Source organism: Nematolebias whitei, chromosome 2, assembly GCF_014905685.2.
Source record: "Nematolebias whitei isolate Nwh7 chromosome 2, NemWhi1, whole genome shotgun sequence".
Lineage (NCBI taxonomy): Eukaryota > Metazoa > Chordata > Actinopteri > Cyprinodontiformes > Rivulidae > Nematolebias > Nematolebias whitei.
In genome coordinates this window covers 47,001,083-47,012,119 of record NC_056499.1, presented here as the reverse complement: position 1 = coordinate 47,012,119, position 11,037 = coordinate 47,001,083, and positions in this window count along the sequence as shown.

Here is an 11,037-nt window from a genome sequence, read left to right as displayed (position 1 = left end):
ATTTTAACCCAGGTGTCGTCAACATACCTGAACCAATGACTTGGTGGTGTCCCTGAAAAGGACGTCAAGGCTCTCTTTTCTACCTCCTCCATGTGCAGGTTGGCAACAATAGGAGAAACTGGAGACCCCATAGCACACCCATGTTTCTGCCTATAATATTGCTCCCCATATGTGAAGTAGGTTGACTGCAGGCACAGTTTCAAGAGTTGACACAGTTGTTCTGTGGAAAGCGTGGTCCTGCTGCTCAGAGTGGTGTCTGATTTTAATCTTAAACTGACCACCTCTACTGCATCATCAACTGGAATGCACGTAAAGAGTAATGTGACATCAAAAGAGACCATTGTTTCATCAGTCTCCATGATGACATCCCGCCCCCTTATCAACAAAGTCCATGGTGTTCTGTATGTGGTGTTCTGAGCTGCCAACTAAAGGGAACTAAATGTGATCGGCTGGTTTTGGTTGTCAGCAGCAAACTGGTTGATCCACTTTGAGAAGGTGCTATTTAAGAGACTGAGCTGAATACAGCACCTCAGACTGAGTAAGTATTTCAGATGAAAGACGAAATGTTTCTACAATTTTTTTGTTTTGTTTTGTTTTTTTGAATGTTTAGAGGACGAGGTTTAACTTTTTTAGATTTTTCTACCTGGATTATTGAGCATGCATCAGGATACTTTTTTATTTCTTTCAGTATACAGTTTGGTCATAATTACTTTATTCCTGTTTGTGTTGACATATAGTATATCCAAAATCCCCCAGCAGTAAAATATATTTTATTGTTACATCAACCATCAAACATCATATTGATAAAAAATATTTTAAATATTAACATTACTGAGGCATGTGAGGCCTTGGGCCACCACCTGTGGGAAGGTCTTTCAAGGTGGGTGCTACAGATGCTGGGCGGCAGGCAAGGAAGTGTCCTTGGCCCTGCCGATTCTTAGTGGCATAGACTTGTTCTGACGTGGAACGTTACCTCACTGGTGGGTAAGGAGCTGGCGCTTGTGTGTGAGGTTGAGCACTACCAACTAGATATGGTTGAGCTCACCTCTACACACAGCTTTGGCTCCAGAACACAACTCTTGAAGAGAAGTTGGACCCTCTCTTTCTCCGGAGTTGCCCAGGGAGAGAGGTGTCAGGTGAATGTAGGGATACTCACAAGCCCCCGGCTGAATGTCTCGGTGTTTTCCACACTGAATGAGAGGGTTGCTTCTCTGCCACATCAGGCTGCAGGAGGGAAGGTTCTGACTTTTGTTTGTGCTTATTTACTAAACATCAGTTCATATTACTCTGCCTTATGGAGTCTCTGGATAGTATCCTGGAAGGGGTTCCATCTGAGGATTCTCTCATTCTACTGGGTGACTTCAATGCCTATGAGGGCAATGACAAAATTATCTAGAGGGGGGTTATTGAAAAGAATGACCTCACTGATCTGAACCTGAATGGTGTTTATTTGACTTCTGTGCTATGCATGGGCTGTCCATAACAAACACCATGTCTGAACATGTTATAAGTGTACTTAGTACCACGCCCCCTTAGGGCAAAGGTCGATGATCGATTCTGTAATTGTGTCATCAGACCTGCGGCCCTACGAATGTCTTAGACACTCAGGTGAAGAGAGGGGCAGAGCTGTCAGCTGATCACCATCTGGTGGTGAATTGGATCTGGTGAGAATGCCATCCATCCATCCATCCATCCATCATCTTTACCTGCTTCTTCCTTTTCAGGTCATGACCTAAAAAGTGACCTGGGGTCACTGGTGCTCATATCCAGCAGTCACTGTGGGAGAGGTGGGGTATACCCTTGACAGGTCTCGAGTCCGTCACAGGGACAAATATGCCCCTTTTCCACTATCACGGCACAGGTCGAATGTTTCCAGCTCACCCCGTGTTTGAGGTCTTTTCAATTAGTACTTTGTACCGGCTCACCCCCAGGATTCTGGCCCGGCTTCTCAAGGGGTCCAAGCGACCCGAGCCGTGACGTCAGAAACACTGTCGGTCACTGATTGGTCGGGGGAAAGAGTCTGTAGAGTCTTTCCAAACAACCCGATTCGCCATTTTTCTCTACCGCCTGCCATTAGCGACAACTTGAGGAGCGTATCTTGTACGTATTTTGAAGATATGAAAAAATAATATCAAAGCCGTGGTCAAATGCAGAAGTGCAGGCAACATGACGTCAGAACACTGTCGGTCACTGATTGGTCAGGGGTAGGAGTCACTGGATCTCTCAGAAACTTTTCACCGATCCGCCATTTGCAATTACTCAGAACTTGGAGCAGCAGCTGGGTCTATTTTTAACAATTTGAAAACAATGATGACAACACCGTGTTTAATGCTGAAGTGCAGGTGTTTTTTTGTGTTTGGTGACCGACGACAAAATTCAGAGCAAGCTAGTCACCGCGGAGGATGGTACGAGTTGCTGACCCATTGAAACACGCAAGGCCGGGGCCCAGACGCCGGCCTCGCGTGCTCACAAAGGCCGGATTCCAAGCCCCGGCAGACGGCCGGGACAAAGGGTGGAAACGTTTTTTTTTTTTTTTACATTTTATGTATAAAAAATTTTTTTTTACTGGTAAAGATTAAAAATAAATAAACAATGCAGGCTTTATCATGAAATCCTGTAATCACTTTGCCTTTATTAAATAATCTGTTAAAGTTAACTCAGCTGAAAAATCATAAAAAGACAAAATTATTGGATCTCTCAGGAATATTTCCCTCAAATAAGTTTAAAGAAGAGATACAGCCTTTAGTTCAACTTTATTCTAACCCACAGATGTACAAATCACAAAACAAGAATTACACTTTAAATCAAGGCTAAAATAAAATAATCTATATACAAACCGGATTCCAAAAAAGTTGGGACACTAAACAAATTGTGAATAAAACTGAATGCAATGAAGTGTAGATGGCAAATGTCAATATTTTATTCGTAATATAACATAGATGACAGATCAAAAGTTTAATCTGAGTAAATGTAACATTTTAAAGGAAAAATATGTTGATTCAAAATTTCACAGTATCAACAAATCCCAAAAAAGTTGGGACAAGTAGCAATAAGTGGCCGGGAAAAGGAAATTGAGCATATAACGAACAGCTGGAAGACCAATTAACACTAATTAGGTCAATTGACAACATGATTGGGTATAAAAAGAGCTTCTCAGAGTGTCAGTGTCTCTCAGAAGCCAAGATGGTAAGAGGATCACCAATTCCACCATTGTTGCGCAGAAAGATAGTGCAGCAACACCAGAATGGTGTTATCCAGCGTAAAATAGCAAAGACTTTTAAGTTATCATCATCAACCGTGCATAACATCAAAAGATTCAGAGAATCTGGGACAATCGCTGTGCGCAAGGGTCAAGGCCGTAAAACTCTACTGGATGCTCGTGATCTCCAGGCCCTTAAACATCACTGCACCTCAAACAGGAATGCCACTGTCAAGGAAATAACAGAATGGGCTCAGGAATACTTCCAGAAAGCATTGTCAGTGAACACAATCCACCGTGCCATCCGCCGTTGCCAGCTGAAACTCTACAGTGCAAAGAGGAAGCCATTTCTAAGCAAGCTCCACAAGCTCAGACGTTTGCACTGGGCCAGGGGTCATTTAAAATGGAGTGTGGCAAAATGGAAGACTGTTCTGTGGTCAGATGAGTCACGATTTGAAGTTCTTTATGGAACACTGGGACGCCATGTCATCCGGACCAGAGAGGACAAGGATAGCCCAAGTTGTTATCAACGCTCCGTTCAGAAGCCTGCATCACTGATGGTATGGGGTTGCATGAGCGCTTGTGGCATGGGCAGCTTGCATGTCTGGAAAGGCACCATTAATGCAGAGAACTATGTTCAGGTTCTAGAACAACATATGCTCCCATCTAGACGTCATCTCTTTCAGGGAAGACCCTGCATTTTTCAACACGATAATGCCAGACCACATTCTGCAGCAATCACAACATCATGGCTACGTAGGAGAAGGATCCGGGTACTGAAATGGCCAGCCTGCAGTCCAGATCTTTCACCTATAGAGAACATTTGGCGCATCATAAAGAGGAAGGTGCGACAAAGAAGGCCCAAGACGATTGAACAGTTAGAGGCCTGTATTAGACATGAATGGGAGAGCATTCCTATTTCTAAACTTGAGAAACTGGTCTCCTCTGTCCCCAGACGTCTGTTGAGTGTTGTAAGAAGAAGGGGGGATGCCACACAGTGGTAAAAGTGGACTTGTCCCAACTTTTTGGGGATTTGTTGACACCATGAAATTTGGAAACAACAGATTTTTCCCTTAAAATGATACATTCTCTCAGTTTAAACTTTTGATCTGTGATTTCTGTTCTATTCTGAATAAAATATTAGATGTTGGCACCTCCACATCATTGCATTCAGTTTTTATTCACAATTTGTTTAGTGTCCCAACTTTTTTTGGAATCCGGTTTGTACAAGAAACAAAACCACATATCTAAATTGAACAATAGAAGTAGACACAATGAGTGCAAATACATCAAATGATGAAGAAAAATATAGAATTTTAAATTTGGATGTTTTTGTAGAATCTGGTTCATCAGAGATTTAATTCAATTCAATTTACATAGCGCCAAGTCAAACAGAAGTCGTCTCAGGGCACTGAACAGAAATATTCATATATAAAAATAATAATTTAACATTATCTGAAGAGCAAACTGCTTTGAGTTTAACTCATCGCAGAACTCTCACTCTTAATGGTGAATTAAAGTTCATTAAAAGTTCATTAACAGGATTTTGGATTCTGGACATGCCTCCAGAACTAGTCCTGAAGTGCGGTGGAATGCAACGTGTAAAGAGCTGAACTGAGCAGGGTTGAGCAGAGTAGGGCTGAGTAGGAGCAGTGGAAAAAGGGCATTATTGGGGACTGCCATGCAAATGCATGGCAGGCACCTATTATTCTACACCTATGAAGGGAGTCTACATTTCTATCTCCGTTAATGCGGCTCGAACCACAATGTCTACCCCCACAAAAGTTTTATCAAAACGACTGGCTCGGCCCCGTGATGTGTGCTATTACTTTTATTGGCATTTCGAGTTACCATGGCGAAGTAATTTGCAAACAAAGACGCAATATTTCACCAACTCCAGAAACTAGTTGGTGATTGCCCACTTATTATTCTACACCTGAAAAGCATATCTTTTTCAACTTTAATGTGGCCCAAACCGGGCAGCACGGTGGCGCAACTGATAGAACTGCTGCCTCTCAGCGAGCAGGTCCTTGGTTCAAACCCCGGTCCAGGGGGCTTTCTTGGTGGAGTTTGCATGTTCTCTCCGTGCATGCGTGGGTTTTCTCCGGGTGCTCCGGTATCCTCCCACAGACCAAAAACATGCATGTTAGGCTGATTGGCAACTCTAAATTGTCCCTAGGTGTGAGTGAGAGAGTGAATGGTTGTTTGTCTCGTTTGTCTCTATGTGTCCCTGTGATGGACTTGCGACCCGTCCAGGGTGTACCCCGCCCCGCGCACAGTGATTGCTGGACATGAGCACCAGCGACCCCCGTGACCCAAAATGGAATAAGCGGGTAAAGATAATGGATGGATGGATATACAGTAGCCTATATATCATATTTGTGTCTTTGAGCTATGTTCCTTGTGTTTTCTGTGAGCCCCGTGTTATCACTTTAGTTTCACCTGTTGGTCTCTGCTCCTACCCTGCCCACTCTCACCTGATCCTTGTTGTCTATCCCTAGGTGTTTTGCATTTCCCCTTGTTCCGTATCTGTCATTACTTTCTTGTCTACTATGAGGATGGTGCTCTCTTGTGGCTGGTCCCCATCCTTACACTCCCTGTTTTTTTTTTGTTTTTTTTTATTACAAAACTTTATCAATTTTACAAGCAACTGACTGCCAGGGGTATATTAGCAGGTACAAAAGTATAGAAAGAACAATTTGGTTATATTATATTAAAGTGTGAAAAATTCTAAAGATACAACACAATATACAGATAAATTCACATGAAGTTTTTCTAGAACTGAGTTGGTTTCATTGCCTTTTTGTTTTCAAGTCCTTTAATAGTGGTGCTGTATCAATAAAGTTCTGCTGAAGTGGGTTATGCTTGACTTGGAGTTTGACCACTTTTTCTTGTGAATGTGGAATTTTCCCAGGAGAAGTAGAAGTTGGGTGAAGTAGATCAAGTCTTTGTCCATATCTTTATTGTCGAAGCATAATATGTCTTTCTCTGGAAGTTGAATTATTTGTCCAGTTTTCTGTTGTATGAGTTGTTGTAAATCTGTCCAGAACGTCTTTGTGTGATTACATTGATAGAATGAGAAATTGTTTCCATGTGTAGTTCACAAAATGTACAATAGTCAATATCAAGTTTAAATTTTTCCAGTGTTTTTTAACAGGGTATACATTATGATTGATTTTATATGAAACTTCTTTAACTTTATTTGTTATGTAAAAATTTCTCCATTTAATCAAACTTGTTTCCAATTAAAGTAGAGGACCAAAAAAATCTACCAGGAGGTAAAGTAATGTTCTGCAGACATGATATTATAAGTTTGTTGGAGCATGTTTTAGCATTATGGGGCTTCTAAGTTGGTCTCTGGATGAACGAACAGGTTTTGTTCCTTTGAAGAGTTGCATCATGGAGTTTGGTAGAGCATCAAAAACTACAGCATACTCTTTAGGTGTTACAGGTGTGTTAAATCTGGACTCCCTGGTTTTTCTGTTAATTGCCCTTATTGTCTCCACCTTTGTGTCCTGTAAGGTGTGTGGGGTTGTTACTCTGTGTGCATGTATACAAGTCTGTGTCTCTGTTTTAATAATAATAATAATAATAATAATAATAATAATAATAATAATAACAACAACAACAACAACAACAACAACAACAACAACAACAACAACAACAACAACAACAATAATAACAATAATAATAATAATAATAATGCATTTCATTTGTTAGCACATTTCAAGACACCCAAGGACACTTCACAACATTAAAAACACAAAATAAAACAATACAAAATGGCTATAAAACACTAAACCAAGAAGAAACGAACAAGAAATTAAAGTGAGAAGGCTAACTTGAACAGATGGGTTTTGAGTTGTGATTTGAAGGTCTGAAGGGAGTCAATATTACAGATGTCTGGGGGAAGAGCGTTCCAGAGTTGGGGAGCAGATTGAGAAAAGGCAGTAGTTGAGAGATGCAGTAATCAATTCGAGAAATGACCAAGCTGGACCAGGATGGAAGCAGAGTGCGGGGAGAGGGATGACAGTTGATGACGACGATCGGTTGCAACGGTTGATGTTTCAAAGGTGGAAGTATGCAGACCGGGTAATATTATTGATGTGAGCGTGAAAAGAGAGTGCTGTCAAGAATGACACCCAGACTCTTGACGTGAGGGGAGGGAGAAACCATGGAGTTTTATCACTGTTTAATTTAAGGAAGTTAGACGTAAACCAGGATTTAATTTCAGCTAAGCAGGAAGTGAGCGAGGAAGTGAAGAATTAGGTGCAGTGGATAAGAGTTGGGTGTTGTCGGCAAAACAATGGAAGTGAATGTTAAATTTACGGAAGATATTGCCAAGGGGGAAAAGGTAGATGATGTAAAGAAGGGGCCCCAGGACAGAGCCTTGGGGCACACCTGAAGTCAAGGGGGAGGAGTGGGATGTGAATGACTTAAATTGGATAAACTGAGTGCGGCCAGAGATATGACTGAAACCAAGCGATGAGTGTATGGGTGATGCCAATGGATGAAAGCCTGCGGAGGAGGATGTTGTGGGAGATAGTATCAAATGCCACACTAAGATAGAGAAGGATTAGGAGGGAAAGTAAACCAGAATCTGCTGCCATGAGGAGTGTTAGTGATTCTAAGGAGAGCAGATTCTGTGCTGTGACCGGGGCAGAAACCAGACTGGAACTAATCAAAGTCCATGCTCAATAATCCAGGTATAAAATCCAAAATTTTTCAGTCAGGTCATCTGGACAGTTTCTTTTTTTGTGAAGAAACGTTTCGCCTTCGATCCGGAAGGCTTCATCAGTCAAGGAAACGCACAACAAAACTGATTCTTCCTCCAAAAGCTTACTCCAAAGTTGAACAAACCAGTTCTGCTTGTGATTGGATGGTCTCTTTGGTACACCCCTCCTCCATTGCCAGCCCTCTTCCTTGTTGACAGTCTTGTCAAACTGGTTGAAAAGAATCAAAGTCCATGCTCAATAATCCAGGTATAAAATCCAACATTTTTCAGTCAGGTCATCTGGACAGTTTCTTTTTTTAGAGTTCCAGTCTTTCTTACAGACTGGAACTGTTTGTATAGACTGTTTTTGGTTAAATGGAGGTGGAGTTGAGAAGCAACTGTTTTTTCTAGAATTTTGGAGATGAATGGAAGATTAGAAATAGGGCAGGAATTGTCTGGTAATTGTCTTGTGATCTGGTTTCCCTCGTGTCCCTGGTTATTCCCTCATGACATGTGTTTTGCTGCCACGTCAACTTATGATTTCGTATTATCAAAGTGCTTCTAATTTTCCTCCCTGGTTCTGAGTACTGCCTGCACCACTGGGTTCTGCTCCTGAAACACCACCCCTGACAGTATGCCCAGACCATCAAAGGAACCCAGCGGGCAGATGACTCGAACTAATCACCGGGTCCAAGGAGCTGCTAGGATTGCCCGGTGGGAGAGAGAAATGAGACAAGCCCAGGAAGAAGCGACTGTCATCCGTTGGAGCGGGTTCCGGATCAAACCCATCCTGAGACGAAGGCACTGCAGCCTAGACGTAGAGATCCTCCAGTCACTTCTACTACTGAAAGAGGAGGAACGTAAGAGGTCTCAGCTCTGGGGGAGCCACCTGGCTTATAAACCCAGCTCCTTCTCCTCTCCGACACCACACTCATCAGACAAATTATTTGAATGGACGTGTGAGGAGGAGGCAGAACCAGAAGAGAGGTTCTGGTTCAGTTCTGGTCTTAGCTCACATTGCTGTCACCGGAGAAGCAGATGGCAAAGAAGGACCAGAACAGGTTATCGTCAGCCCCTCCCTTCACCCGAATCTTCCCACACGAGTTCAGAGGAGCTGGGGAGAAATTTTAAGTGGGGGGGAGTGCCCGTGCCCCAACTTGCCTGCAGGGCAAACTTACTCCCATGCTGTGGAAGAGCCATGGAGGCTCTCACAGTGTGTGGGTGTGTGTGTGTGTGTGTGTGGGGGGGGGGGGGGGGGGGTGGAGTACCTGAGCCCCTGCTCCTGAGGGGTGAGCAGGCTCAGTTTCCACCAAGGGTCCTGGTTCTGCAGAGAGCCCTGGTTCTGCAGAGGACTTCTTTACTAATTTGTCTGATGACATTGCCGCCGTTTCCAAACAGTTTCAGGACATCTATGTTGCCGCCTCCCTCAGTCTGGACTGTCATTATAGACTCACTGCCTTCTACACCATGGAGACGCTGCTCAGCCTGTTGCTGATCCTGGACTTCTCCCAAATGCTTTCTGTGACGGTAGAGTACCAGAAACTCTCAAACTCACCTTCTTGTTTTTCTATGAGATCGTGTCCAGAACCTGCAGCGGTCCCAGAAGCTGCAGCGGTCCCAGAGCCTGCAGCGGTCCCAGAGCCTGCAGGGTTTCCAGAACCTGCAAGATTTCCAGAACTGGCAGTGGTCCCAGAACCTGCAGGGTTTCCAGAACCTGCAGGGTTTCTAGAAGTGGCAGCGGTCCCAGAACCTGCAGGAGGTCCAGAACCTGTAGGAGGTCCAGAATTTTCAGGGGCTGGTTCCAAGACCACATCACCTGTCACCAGTTACCGCCTCCCATGTCTCCTGTTCCAGGAGGGTCCTGGCGGACGCCCCTCATGTCACCCATTGTCCTGGGGTCTCCACGCCTTTGCCTGAGAGACCAGAGTCTGCTGAGGGTTCTATGTCCCTGAATCCTATGCTTGGTCCCAACCCTGCTGTCAAAAACTCTGAACCTTGTGCCAAAGACTCTGAACCTTCCGCCAAAGATCTGGAGTCTACAGAGGATCCCACGCCTCAGCCTGGGCATCCCGAGTTTGCTGAGGCCTCCACGCAGACCACTGAGGCCTCCACACAGACTACAGACATTTCCTTGATGCCAGCTGCAGCCCGTGTGCTCCTCACTGGTCCCTGTGTGCGCCTTGCTTTTCATGGGGTGTTCTATGCCAGCAGCAGCCTCCTGGGTCACCCTGCCTGCTGAAGAACCAATGGTTCCCCACTCATCTTTCCCCATGCTGGGAGGTCATGGACCCTCAGGGTGAACGTCTCCATCGGTCGCTCACTCGAACTGCTGACCCATGCTGAACGGCCTCCTGAACTCCTGTCATGTGCTGGATGGCCTCTGGGCTGCTCGACCGATCCTCTCCAGCGAGTTGGACGGCCTCCCAGCCACCCTCCTGAACTTTTTAGGTCTCCTTGTGCAGGGCCGGCCCGCCGCATAAGCACACTAAGCGGCTGCTTAGGGCCCTGTGGCCACTAGGGGGCCCCCTAAGTGGAATTGATTTTTTAAAATTTATTTATAGTAATGATTGATTTCTACATGAATCTATTACACACAATTTCATTATAAAGTTGTGATCTTTCTTTTAAACAATAAGATATATGTAACCGGGTGGTTTATTAGTTTCAAAATAGTGTTTATGTGGAAGTGCTGGAAATTCCCACCCGTGTTGGGCCCATGAACGCACCTATGCCCTGGGCAGTTCCCCACAAGTGATGGAAGAGGAACAGCTTCTTCTGCAGAAAAGGTAAATTTTAAACACTGATAAAGTCATTAAATCTGAACAACAGCATAACCTTGTCTGAAGTTTATATAGGCTGAGTTTTTATAAGATATTAGTTTTAGTGTGTGAGCCAGGAATCCTTGATAAAATCAGCTTTGTTAGGAAAATTCAACCACTCAGTAACAAGTCAATTTATAGCTTGTTAGGATTATTTATTGAACCCAGCTGGTCCTAAACAAGTAACTGGTCCAAAGACAACTCGCTTCAACATTAATCATAATGGCATACAGCTAGCTAACCACTAGCTGCACTACGAACACACACACACACACACACACACACACACACACACACACACACAC